Here is a 12436-nt window from a genome sequence, read left to right as displayed (position 1 = left end):
GTATTTGCTTTAATTTGTACACCCTCACCTCTTTCTTGTTTTAACTTTTTTATATACCGTTTGGTTTAATCTACATTATATGTTCCAAGATCATCATACTGTATGTTTCTGAAGTTGCTGTCCGTTGAGATGTCTTTAAAGCTTTTTATGAGCTCAGAAAAACACACTCATTATTCCAATGAATTGTGAATCAGCAACAAAAAAAACACCTTTTATTTTGTTGCAGCTGTGAAGGCATGTGTCCTGAACTTTTGTTGTAACCCTTCAGTTTTCTAGTAATTTAGGCAATAATTCCTTCTGCTTTTCTCTGCAAGTAGCAACACACACGCACACACAGAAATTAAAACAACACATTCTAATAAAACATTTACACATCTATGATTAAAAGTCAACTAGGACTAGACTTGGCTTTCTTTATAAACATTTCTGTTTACATATGGTTATATTAAATGAAGTGGAAGCGTTTACCTGCCTTTTTTAAGTATGATCAAGTGCAGTCGAGCTCAAAACGTCACCTAGTTGCAATAAGTGGACATTGAAGCCCTGCAGTCTGCCGTATTTATTCATTTGTATTTGACACGATCTGCACGCTGGTTGGTTTGGATGTGCCTGTTTACTCCTTCTTACTGAATCATCTCTCATCAAAAAGTACAGGCCAACATGTAAATGAGAAAGTTGTGATTCTCCTCGCTGGTCGTGTAGTTTTAACACCTTGGCTCTTCAACACAATAGCTTGCTGTGATAGAGAGCCAGACAACAATGCAGTAATCACCCAGAGTGAGTTCGGTCCAGGACAAACCTTCACTACCATCCAAACAATGAGTGAGAGAGATTTCCTCTGTGACCTGCTGCTCTGAGCCAGCCTGTGCGTGTCATTAACGCAACACTTCCACTGTATCTACTTAATCTATTTGACCATCTACAGACACTATAGCGTGTGTGCTTGCAGATGTCTGAGCATGTATTTATGCCTTTGCTAGCTCAACAAATAAAAACCTAAAATAGATGTAATCATGTTACATAATCCTCAGGTATAATAGTGATACAACAGTTATTCAAAAAAGTATTTATTATCTAATGTGTGTGAATTACACATAGTGAGAAGGATGTAGCGCTGTTGATAAACAGTGTTTTAACGTGTACATGTACACACATGGCAGTACTTTAGTACGATGTCTTAGACTTCTGATGTTGTTTCCCACGCTCATCGCTGTAAATAGGTCTTAGAGGTTGCAGAGTTCTTCTTTAAGTCACACATGCACACACATAAACACACACTGACACCCAGGCTGAAGCGACTCCCTCTGTGATCCATGCATTGCTCCACCTATACACAGGATATATATGGCAAGGCTTGTAAAGAAGCAGGTGCTTTTGCATGTTCTTCCTGAGAAAAGCCAAAGTGTGCATCTTTCGGTGCTTGTTTGCAGATTGTTGTGTGTGTGACTGTCTGTCTGGGAGTGGGTGTATAGCCAGGTGCTTGCTGACATACTGGGGCTTTGTGGTTGTGGTTGGTGGCTAGCTTTCTGTGCAGACAACCGAGAAGGAACTGCTTCTTTTTTTTTGTATTTCTATCTGCTAGTGTGCGTGTGTGAATATAACATGAATATCAATTCTAGATATCTCTTCCAGACTGACAAGCTTTTCGTGACAAGACTGGGGGGGTTGGTTTCCGCTGCAGTGCTACTTCAGTGCATACGAGTGTATCCACATTTGGTGCAATATGCCTCTCTGTGAACTTTGTGAGCATTTATTCTTCAATTTCATACATGTCTGTGTGAATGTGTGCAACACGCTCCAGCATCATCTGTCCTCCACAGCTGTTGTCATTTTCAATATAGCTATAAGGCAAGGCAGGGCAAGTTTATACGTAGGTGACATTTAATACAAAAAGGCATAAAGACACAGATAAGATAAATACATTTGCATAAAAGGTATTTTAAATAAAGATGTTTAAAGAAGAAGAAGAAGATAATGGGGAAATTACTTTTAAGTAAAAAAAAAAGACAGATGAGAGATGAAAAAAAATGCAATTTCAGTGCATATCATTAAATACAAAGTGCAATGTCAAGCAGAAAAGTCATTTGCAGTTTAACATATTGTAGCATTGGCTTTATCAAAGGCCCTGTTCCAGCCCACATGAGGAGCTTGCTGCGGCTCACTACAAAGGGAAACGATGGTTGGAGTGGGAGTAGATAGCACTCCACCATTCCCGCAGCCTTGGCTCAGGACCCATGGCGGCACCGCGTCACATGGTCCCAGAGGTGAACATGGTTGTGGCCTAAAGGCTTGAAAGCAGCAGCCAGGTCTGTGGGCGCATGACTTGATAAAGCCTGGCTAACCACGACTTAAATACACTGTGTAAATATCTGCTTTAATCATGTGGCAAAACAGAAGATTACTTAACTGGAGTATATTAATTGTCTATTTACAGCTGATCATCACACACTCATCGGGAATTACATTGAGTCACATGAGTATGATGAGGAGCTCTGCCTGGGACATGAATTGCCTTTTGTTGTCCTTTCTTTGTACATTTAGGCTTTCTACTGAGTGATGCAAGACAACATTTGAACATTTAATTACATCGCACCAGCATATCTAAAAACACTCTCAATAGCAGCAATACTTTTGTTTTGCGCCGCATACAGAGAGAGCAGAGAGGAGGCTGGTCCTGCCACAGAACAGGACACATGTTGCCACATTCTCACGGTGTCGGTTAGCCTAACCTCTTTACCCAGAACTCTTGGCGAAGTTCTGCTAAGTTGAGTCATCTCGACGCAGCTTAAATCTTCAGCTTCACCCTCGCACAAACCGCTTTGTGAGTCACACTGATAAAGCACTTAGACCTGCACACATCAAATAAACAGATTTAGATATTGTAACAGTCCTGATTTGACCTCATGCAGTTGAGGATTGGTTGATTGGAACATTTTGCTTTCCTTTCAGTTAGAACCATCAGGAGATACATGGGAAACTACTGACTAAAGGCTTTTGAGAAGCATATATTAGTGTTTCAGAAGCAACCCACGCTGTGGATTAACCTTGCAAAACACCAAAAGTGGTTTCAACAAACCCCCGCACACACAAACCCATACACTCTTTTCCACTGCAACGTCAACCCTTTATACATCACCTGATAGTTCTGTATGCTGTCACTGCTGTGAATAATGTGTCTATGGGAATGACTCGTCCAAGTGAATGAATAGCAGTGTGTGAGCCATTGTTCCACTGAAGAAACTTAGATTTGCCTTCACCATACAAAAGCAATGATGGGTTATGAGAGCTACTTCATTACACATGGTCATTCATCAAAACCAGATATGTACGCTAGAGCTGCAGGGACTAATCGTTTATTTCTTGCGGATTGAATTAATGGGCAACTTTTTTGATAATTTATTAATTGTTTGAGAGGACATATTCTGCTCATTTTTAGGTTCATGTTTGTATTTTGGGCCTCTACGGTGACATGTTCACAGCTTTTTACTCATACTGCCTCTTTTTAGCCTCTGTCTGAAACCAGAGCCCAGTCTGCTCTGATTGGTTAGCTGGTTAGAAATGGAAGTGGCCGACCCTTAGCCTATCAACTACAATGTGTTAGAGCTAGCCAATAGGAGCGCTAGTGTTATATAGCTGTCACTATGTTTCGGAAGTAAAAAAAGGAGTCCAATGGAGATGTTTTAAGCGGGGGGGGGGCTATGTGGGAGAGAATGTTTGGGAATTTAGCCTTTGCAGAACATTTACATGCACAAAAACCTGCGGGAGGAAAAGGAGAACCCCAAAAAGCATAATAGGGGCCAAGTTAGTCAAACATTTCTGATTCCAGCTTTTAATGTGAATATCTTCTAGTTCTTTAGGACAGTCATTCTATATAATTCAGTACATTTGACATGTCACCATGGGCTTTTTCATTTCACCATTTCTGACATTTAATAGATACAACGACTATTCTATTATCCAAGTGCATAACTGAACATGTAAATAATCATTGGTGGCCCGATTGGGTGCATTTCGTCAATAAGCAGACATCATGGCTGGAAAGCTAATATTTGCTAAGCTCTTTTGTGTCCTAGGCTGCAGTGCAATAGTTTAAAAACGAAACTGTGTGGAAAGAGGGAAAGAAATATGCATTCTAATTCAAGTTTGACTGCGATATTCATCATTTGAAACCCAAGTCCTCCATCAAAATAAGCCATGATATAAAATATTCATGATGGAATGTCGGCAACCTCTCACAACTTGAAATTTGTGCTTATAAAATACATTGAGAAGGGTAGAGTTTCTTTTCTGAGGTGATGTTAATATTTGCTGAAAGGTTTCAGTGTGTGTGAATATGTTTCAGGTTTGTTTGTTATGTGCAGAGTGCAGACCTGCCTGCTGTCGTTGAGTGAAATCAGAGACAGGTTGGCATGAGGAAGACTTGCCTTGGCAGCGCTCCGGCCGCAGACGGGTTCCGGTATGAGTGTACAGTATAGTTTGCCTCTTTGTGGCTTCACGACTCTGCTGCTTTGAGAAAGACTTAACCATGCGACAGACATGCTCTCCACTTTCCCACAGCCACTGAGCAGCCAAGGCTACTCTTATGGTTGCTTAACATTTGCACTTGGCTAACTACTTGGCACCTTGATATTTCAGCATCTTCCATTTTTCCTTGCTCTTAAGAGAAGCACTTTGTGTACTTTAACCAAGAGAGCTGCGGTTGTATTTCAACACTTCAAGTGACTGACTAAAGATTGATCAGGTTGGGTATATTTGTGATTTTAAATCCTGCCAGAACTGTTTTGACAGGAAAGGTTCATGCAGTTTCACTCCCTCCATTGAGACACCTTTGATAAAATATAAGATAAGATAAATGTAATATATGACAGAATCTCATTCCACATTTTCAATTGTTCGGTTTCTTTCAGGCTGCACTAGTTCAGTGGAGTGACTCAGAATTTACATAAGCAAAGTTGTCGAAGCCCACGGTCAACAGCCTGGGGATGAGAGGTTGATGTGAATCACCTCATCCAACACTTGTGGTTATAGCAATGTCTCACTTGTTAGCTCAATGTTTCCATTATGCTAATGAGGAACATATACATGCTTCCAAACCGACATCTGTGATCAGCCCCGGGCTCAGTGACAAGATCCCAGGCCCTCGCACACAGCGACCATTTGAGAGCAGGGATATCACATATGCAGATGACACTGCCTTATAATTGCATATTGTATAATTTTATTTGCAACAATTTCAACAGTATTTGAATAGTTGCATGCTGTTATTCAAATACTGTTGACATGTTTGTGTCCAAATGTCTTAAAAATGCATTAATTTGTTGGACATTGTAACCAAGCAGCATAATAACTCCAAAAAAATAAATAAGAAAGATTTACTGGTGTATTTAAACAAGTCATATAACAAACACAATGTTTCCTACGTGTTAAACTAAGAGCTGTTACTTTCAGTTTGGGAAACAGTGCTGATCAGAATGAATCATCACTATTACACATCAATGGCTGCATCTTTTAAATATGTTTTTATGAGGGGGGGTGAGCTTGCACCACTGTTCACAGTTGCTGTGTGTTGTGTCTGTGCATCTCCCCCAGCCTTCCCTAAATCAAGAAGGCAGAAGTGAGAAACGGTTGTGAAGTACGACCAGCGTCTTCCTGTTGTGTGTGTGTGAGAAACCCCAGACGGCTGTCTAAGTTGCTCGCACGCAAACGCCGGCCCGGGAACCATGGTAACAGAAGGTCCCCATACACAGAAGGCGGAAGTGAGCCGACGCGCTGAGGAAGTTATTGGTTTTTTGATGGCCATTGCCGTGGTTTCATGAGAAAGACCGTGACTCGGCCCTTGTGTTGCGCAGACGGCCACCAGCGTGGGAATGTAGCCTTCATAGTGATGACAGTGGTGACACCTATGACCTATGATCTGTTACATCCTCAAACACGTGAATTAGAGCAGGATTCAGCATGAGAACATGTCTTTTAACATGTAGATATGTCAGCCTGCAGCAAAAAGATTCTACTTAAAGAGATTCTACTGAATACATCTCTATCATTTCATCACCATCATTCACACTCTCAGAAACACACACATTGATCCAACTTTCGTAGAAAGTGGTGCAACTTAAAGATCCCCTCCACTCAAAAAGAGAGGTGAGTTTTCCCACGCTAGATTAGGCATATCACACATTTTCAAAGCTGCTAATATGCACATGTTGCATTATCATGGTTAAAGTTGTGGCAGCCAACATGCATACAAATGTGGGCCTTGTTGCATGCAAACCAGATCCCGGAGCTTCCTTCATCTACAGTGGGGCAAAAAAGTATTTAGTCAGCCACCAATTGTGCAAGTTCTCCCACTTAAAAAGATGAGAGGCCTGTAATTTTCATCCTAGGTATACCTCAACTATGAGAGACAGAATGAGAAGAAAAAAATCCAGAAAATCACATTGTCTGATTTTTAAAGAATTAATTTGCAAATTATGGTGGAAAATAAGTATTTGGTCAATAACAAAAGTTCATCTCAATACTTTGTTATATACCCTTTGTTGGCAATGACAGAGGTCAAACGTTTTCTGTAAGTCTTCACAAGGTTTTCACACACTGTTGCTGGTATTTTGGCCCATTCCTCCATGCAGAACTCCTCTAGAGCAGTGATGTTTTGGGGCCTCTCAGGCACCCACAACCAGCGTCTGATCGGGTAAGACTAATTAAAAATGTAATTATACCATGTAGGTTTGAATTTGTGAACATGTAATCAATAAATACCTTTGTGTGCACTTATTTCCTGGGTAAAAATAGGATGGAGAACCAACCCCATTCCAGGAAGAGGTCCAGTCTGCCCGGGTCAGAACCACTTCTATAGGTAAACCATGTTGACAGTTGTTTGGTGTGTATCTTTATTTTACATTTGTTTGTTTGTATAGCCTCCAATCACAGTGGGTAACATTGCCAGGAAGCAGAACAATTATACTTTCATACATTTCCAAATGACACCCACAACATCTGACATCTTTAGTGAAGACGATACAAAAAACACCCACAAATATTTTTCAAAGATCAGATATTGTTTGTTGCATCCATTTCAAATGTTTACAAGGATTGTGCAGGAGTATGACAAAAGTGCTGTTTAGAACCCAATGTATTGAAAAAACAGGAAGAGGATCGACATCCTTTTGTAAATATGACTGTCATGCATATATTATGTATTTGAAAATAATTATTCAACTGTCTTCTCACTGCAGCAACGACACAAATGTGTATGCACTTATCATTATTGATAGCCAGTCTGAGCCAGAAGACAAAATGGAGCAAATGTATTAATTGTTACTATTACCACTTAATTTTTCTATTCTATACTGTAAATCTTATTACCAGCTTCATCATATTCTCACAAGGTACAGGGAGGAAACTGCTAAACCATAACTGTTATGTTCTTGTTTTGTATTCAATTTATGAATTTATGTTTATGAATTTGTGTATACATATGTGTATATATATACTTATGAATATATAGAGACAATTCTCTTAACTTGCCTGTATATATTATATGAATGATTATATGAATTATTCAGGGTTAGGGTATTCATTTATATTGTATGTTAACGTATATTAAGATGTAAAAAAAAAAAGTAAAAAAAAAAGGGAGAAGGGGTCGGATTAAATAAGTGTAAACTTCTTCCGACCCCTTTTCGGACGTGTAATTAGCTAAAGTTTTTTTTTTTATTATTGTTATCAGACAATGATACTACAGATTATTCAATTATTATTTAAATATTTCGTTTTGTTATTGCATTCATTTGTATAGTACTGTATCATGTCTGTATCATCTTTTGTTTCATTTGTATTTTCTTTGGTTTTACATGCTCGAAAAAAATAAAAAAATAAATCATTTAATATTACAATTAGGGCTGTCAGTCGATTAAAATAGTTAATCGCGATTAATCGAAAATTAATCGCACATTTTTTATCTGTTCTAAATGTACCTTAGAGGAATATTTTTCAAGTTTTTAATACTCTTATCAACATATGAGTGGACAAATATGCTTTATGCTAATGTTTATTATCATTTGAACAATGACAAATATTCTCATGAATATTAAACACAACAACCTCTGAACATTACAAATATTCGCCTCAATTCAATCACAATAATACAATACAAAGTGTGTGTGTGTTTGTGTGTGTGTGTGTGTGTGTGTGTGTGTGTGTGTGTGTGTGTGTGTGTGTGTGTGTGTGTGTGTGTGTGTGTGTGTGTGTGTGTGTGTGTGTGTGTGTGTGTGTGTGTGTGTGTGTGTGTGTGTGTGTGTGTGTGTGTGTGTGTGTGTGTGTGGTGTGTGTGTGTGTGTGTGTGTGTGTGTGTGTGTGTGTGTGTGATGGATCGTTGAAGCTATGTGCAACTCAAGGCATATGCTCGAATGGGAGCTGCCTGGACGCTGCAATCATGTTGCGCACTATCCGTGCTGAGTGTGCTGACTTTTCGTACAATGTCCCACTGTCTGACTTCCTGCATAAAGTCAAGTGCTCGGCGCAGTTGTGGCGAAATGTCGCTCCTCTGTTTTAATTTAAACAGCTCCATATCCGTTAGCGCAGCTAGCTAGCACCAGATGCTAACAACAACAATGCACGGAAGGTCTCTCTCTCGCTCACTCGGGCCACACATACACACACCCTCCCGGTCCTCCCAATAGCCAGTCGGTGCCTGCCGGTGAGCGTGGAAGTGTGGTCTGCCTCAAGCGGGCGGCAGGAGCGGGGCTGTCAGCATCAGCTTGTAGATGGTATTTTAAACTTGATGCTCTCTGAAACTACGGGGCGACCGAGGACAAAAAATACACATGCGTTAATCGCGTTAAAATAATTAGTGGCGTTAATTTTTTTTGACAGCCCTAATTACAATACATCACTTTGTCTTTCCCAGCACAGATTACCTGACTGCGGCACACATTGTTGCAAAACTCTCTGCAAAAAGAACAAATACATCTTGCAGCCGGTTCAATATGAATAGAGCCAATGTGTGGGATGGAGCAATCCGCGGCTTCAAAGGTGCCTCATTCGATCCCTCTCATGAGATGTCAGTTAAGTTCACTGATGATGAGGGACACACTGAGGATGGAGGGGACACTGGTGGTCCCAAGCGTGAGTTCCTGACCCTCCTTATGGAATGCCTGAGAATGCGAAGAAAACATCACGTCAGCAACTGTTTGTGCCCCATGGCGGCGTGACTTTCCAGCCGCTCACTGTCTCAAAATCTGATTCTAAATGTATAATGTTCTCTATAAAGATATAACTAATACACAATTATGAATGTATAATATAAGCTGTTTTGTGTATTTAATCATGCATTGGTCTACAATTGAATGATGGCTTCTACATATTTCACATAAACAGACAATGAAAAAATGTGTCCTTCATGCTGATAACTAGTGTATGTATCTGCCAATTAGTATTCTAAACAGAGTAGTGTGTTGAATCCTTATGTCTTGCATTTGAAACAGATACAATAAAAAAAGTGAACTTACTGTTGTGTTCAACTTCTGTCAAAAACGGTACATGTTTGCCACAGGAGCCACAGAACACTTGAACTGTCCCCAGATGCTGGCCACAGAAAGGACACAACATGGCAGCCTGAAAAGACATACATTGATGTAGTAAATCCATTTAATCAAGTCAATCAAAAACACACAGTCTAAATAGTGGTTAGCTAAATAAATAGAAAGATACATCATGTTTACCGTTGAATCTGTGTTTTGTCTCTCTCTCCTTGAATGTCTTCTCTATAATTGTTCTTGAGCATGTCTAATGCACACTACTCTCCTGTCATTACTTTGTCCCTCTTCACATGTTGTCACTTCTCTTTCTCTCTCTCTCTCTCAATTCAATAGCTTTATTAGCATGACCATAGTTACAGGCTATTGCTAAAGCTCTGTATAGTTGCAACATCTATACACAAATCAGGGTTGCCAACTCTCATGCATCTGGCGTGTGACACACGCTTTCACTCTCAATCTCACGCTCTCCACACTATTCTCACGCCAAAAACAAGATGAACCGGAGATCGTTTTTGCTTGGTTATTTACAATGTTGAGTTGACAGCTGCTCGTTGTATGACCATTTTAGACCACTGATATACCATAATATAATATATAATAATAATTCAAGTACATCCTTTCAAACTGCTAGTCACATCCTCATGTAAATGGAAATGTATCGAGGTCAGAAAAGTTATGGAGTTCATTTTTATTTATCCTACGATAAGTCATGTAATTGCTTATCGCGACAGGCCTATGCACACAATAAAACAGTGGAAACAAACATGTGTTTGACTTTCATTAGTGAATGAAACTGTGTGCCCTTTATAGTCTGTGTCCAATATTGTGTATTCGTATATGTGACCCGCTCTATCGAAATCAGTCGGAAGTCGCAACGGCTCATTTCAAAATAAACGTGGATTTGCGTAAAAAACTATTTTTTCGGGGTTTGGGTGTTTTGTTTGATTTTAAACAAACAAAGTCTTGGCTTTCAGAATATGAAACTTTTATTTCCAAACTCACACGATAAATACATTCTTTAAGCTTGTAAAGGGAAGATGACAGGCAATCTGCTCTTCCGCAGCGCCGCCCCCCGTCCCTCCGGCTGACATTATGAATGTGAGTAATCATAAATAACACGGCAGGGTCCGTTATAGTTTGTTTTCATCTGATTTCAATTAAACAAAGTATTGGCTTTCAGAATATTAAACTTGTTTCGGCAAATTCAGATGATAAATACAACTTTGAAGCTTGTAACGGCATAATTACAAGCGGAGAACGGAGTAGGCTTGTTTGAGACGCGTTGCGGCTCGCCTCGAAAGTAGACGAGAATAGCCGATCGCAGCCGGGGGAGGTCTCAAAAAGCTCGCCTGAAGTCGGACAGCTCGGAGTCGGCTTCTTCTTCTTCTTCTCTCGGTTTTTTGGCGGATTGCAAACAACTTTAAGGTGCATACCGCCACCTCCGGAGTCGGCTTGACTCGGTTTGCATTTATCAAGAATGCACACATGTGTTTAATCGTTAATGTCAGATATGTAGCCTACTAAGTAAATACATTTGTTCCTGCTCAAGATTAGATTCAACTTTATTGTTATTGCACATATTACAGGTACTGAGACAACGAAATGCACTTTAGCTTCTAACCAGGAGTGCGACAAGCAGTAAAGTGAAAAATAATGTACAACATCTACAGAATACAATATAGAATTAATTGAATGATGAATAAACAGGGTATGAATACACTATACACAGCAGCCTGTGAGCAGTATGAACAGTGTGTATGAATATGCTATATTTATATATAAAGTATGAAAACGGTAAGCAGTGCAAGTATAGTATAAAATATATAGATATTAATTTCATGATGATAAACATTGTGGAACGATGATGAAAAATGTGAACGGAAGGGGCGACGTAAAACTGACACAAAACAACAACAAACTTTTACCGAGCCAATTGGAGAGTTTCATCAGCAGCACGTGGTAAAAACCACCAATGAGCGCTCAGCTCGAGATACCAGCGAGTCGTTTCCCATCAAGCATTTCGCTTCCGCAGCCCGTGGAGAGGAACTGCGCAGACTCGCCACGCCTCGCTCTTAAGGCTGCGGGCTTCTTTGTCCCGCGAGATTTCAACATCTCATGTAGGCGAGCCTCCAGAGCAAGTCGGACAAAATGACTAACCATCATGCAACGCACTAGCAAGACGTTGATCGCAACTGCGCAGGTCTGCGCAGGTCTCGCTTGTCTCAAACAAGCCTAGTAACTTAACGTCACAGCAGGCATAACAACAGCCAGTGTTTCTCGTGAGGGTTTTCCCCGGGAAACAAACGCAATACACACAAACGCATAATTACACAAACACACACATGTATACACACACACACACACTCGCGAGCTTCCCCCAGACCAGTAATCCAAACGAAAATATCTTCCCTCCGTAGTATTTTGATCATTTGCTAATAATCAATCAGATCGATGGATTCCAGAGAAGAGAAAACTTTGAAGGCCTTTTTCTCAAAATGATGACTCGGTGACAGTCATTATATAATGGGACATATTTCGCTTAATATTTGGAGTACAACAACAATCCTGATATCATTAGAAAGCTAGGAATCTCCTCTTTCCAGCAGTGTATACAACTCAAAATGTGTCTTCGGGTCAATGCGACTGATTTCGATAGAGCAGGTCACATATATATATCCTATATATATGCTAAGGTCCCGCTACTGACACGATAGCAGTCATTTAGTGCGCATACAGTATGTGTAATTAAACCCATGATATCAAAATCTCACTCCAGCCAGGTACCCAAAGTTTGCAACAGTGGCGGCGCTAGGGGGTGGCTACTTGGGCTCAAGCCCCGGATGTTTTCTGAAAAGCCCCGGATGTTTCACTTAATAAAAAAAAACTTGGGAGTAATGTGC

The 12436-nt window shown here is 40.1% G+C and overlaps 2 long non-coding RNA genes across 2 annotated transcripts; one reads left to right on the top strand and one right to left on the bottom strand.

Annotated features, from left to right (window-relative positions):
• The first annotated feature begins 6792 nt into the window (after positions 1-6792).
• LOC117550171 lies at positions 6793-9505 on the top strand. The gene is made up of 2 exons (XR_004569581.1): positions 6793-6853; positions 8906-9505. It is a non-coding gene; the product is annotated as an uncharacterized LOC117550171 (long non-coding RNA).
• LOC117550170 lies at positions 8890-9939 on the bottom strand. The gene is made up of 3 exons (XR_004569580.1): positions 9720-9939; positions 9507-9612; positions 8890-9152 (listed from the first exon to the last, which is right to left on the bottom strand). It is a non-coding gene; the product is annotated as an uncharacterized LOC117550170 (long non-coding RNA).
• Between the last annotated feature and the right edge of the window lie 2497 nt (positions 9940-12436).

This window comes from Gymnodraco acuticeps, unplaced genomic scaffold (assembly GCF_902827175.1).
Source record: "Gymnodraco acuticeps unplaced genomic scaffold, fGymAcu1.1, whole genome shotgun sequence".
In the NCBI taxonomy this organism is placed as follows: domain Eukaryota; kingdom Metazoa; phylum Chordata; class Actinopteri; order Perciformes; family Bathydraconidae; genus Gymnodraco; species Gymnodraco acuticeps.
Note: the sequence above shows the minus strand (reverse complement) of the source record. Positions and strands in the feature narration are given on the sequence as shown.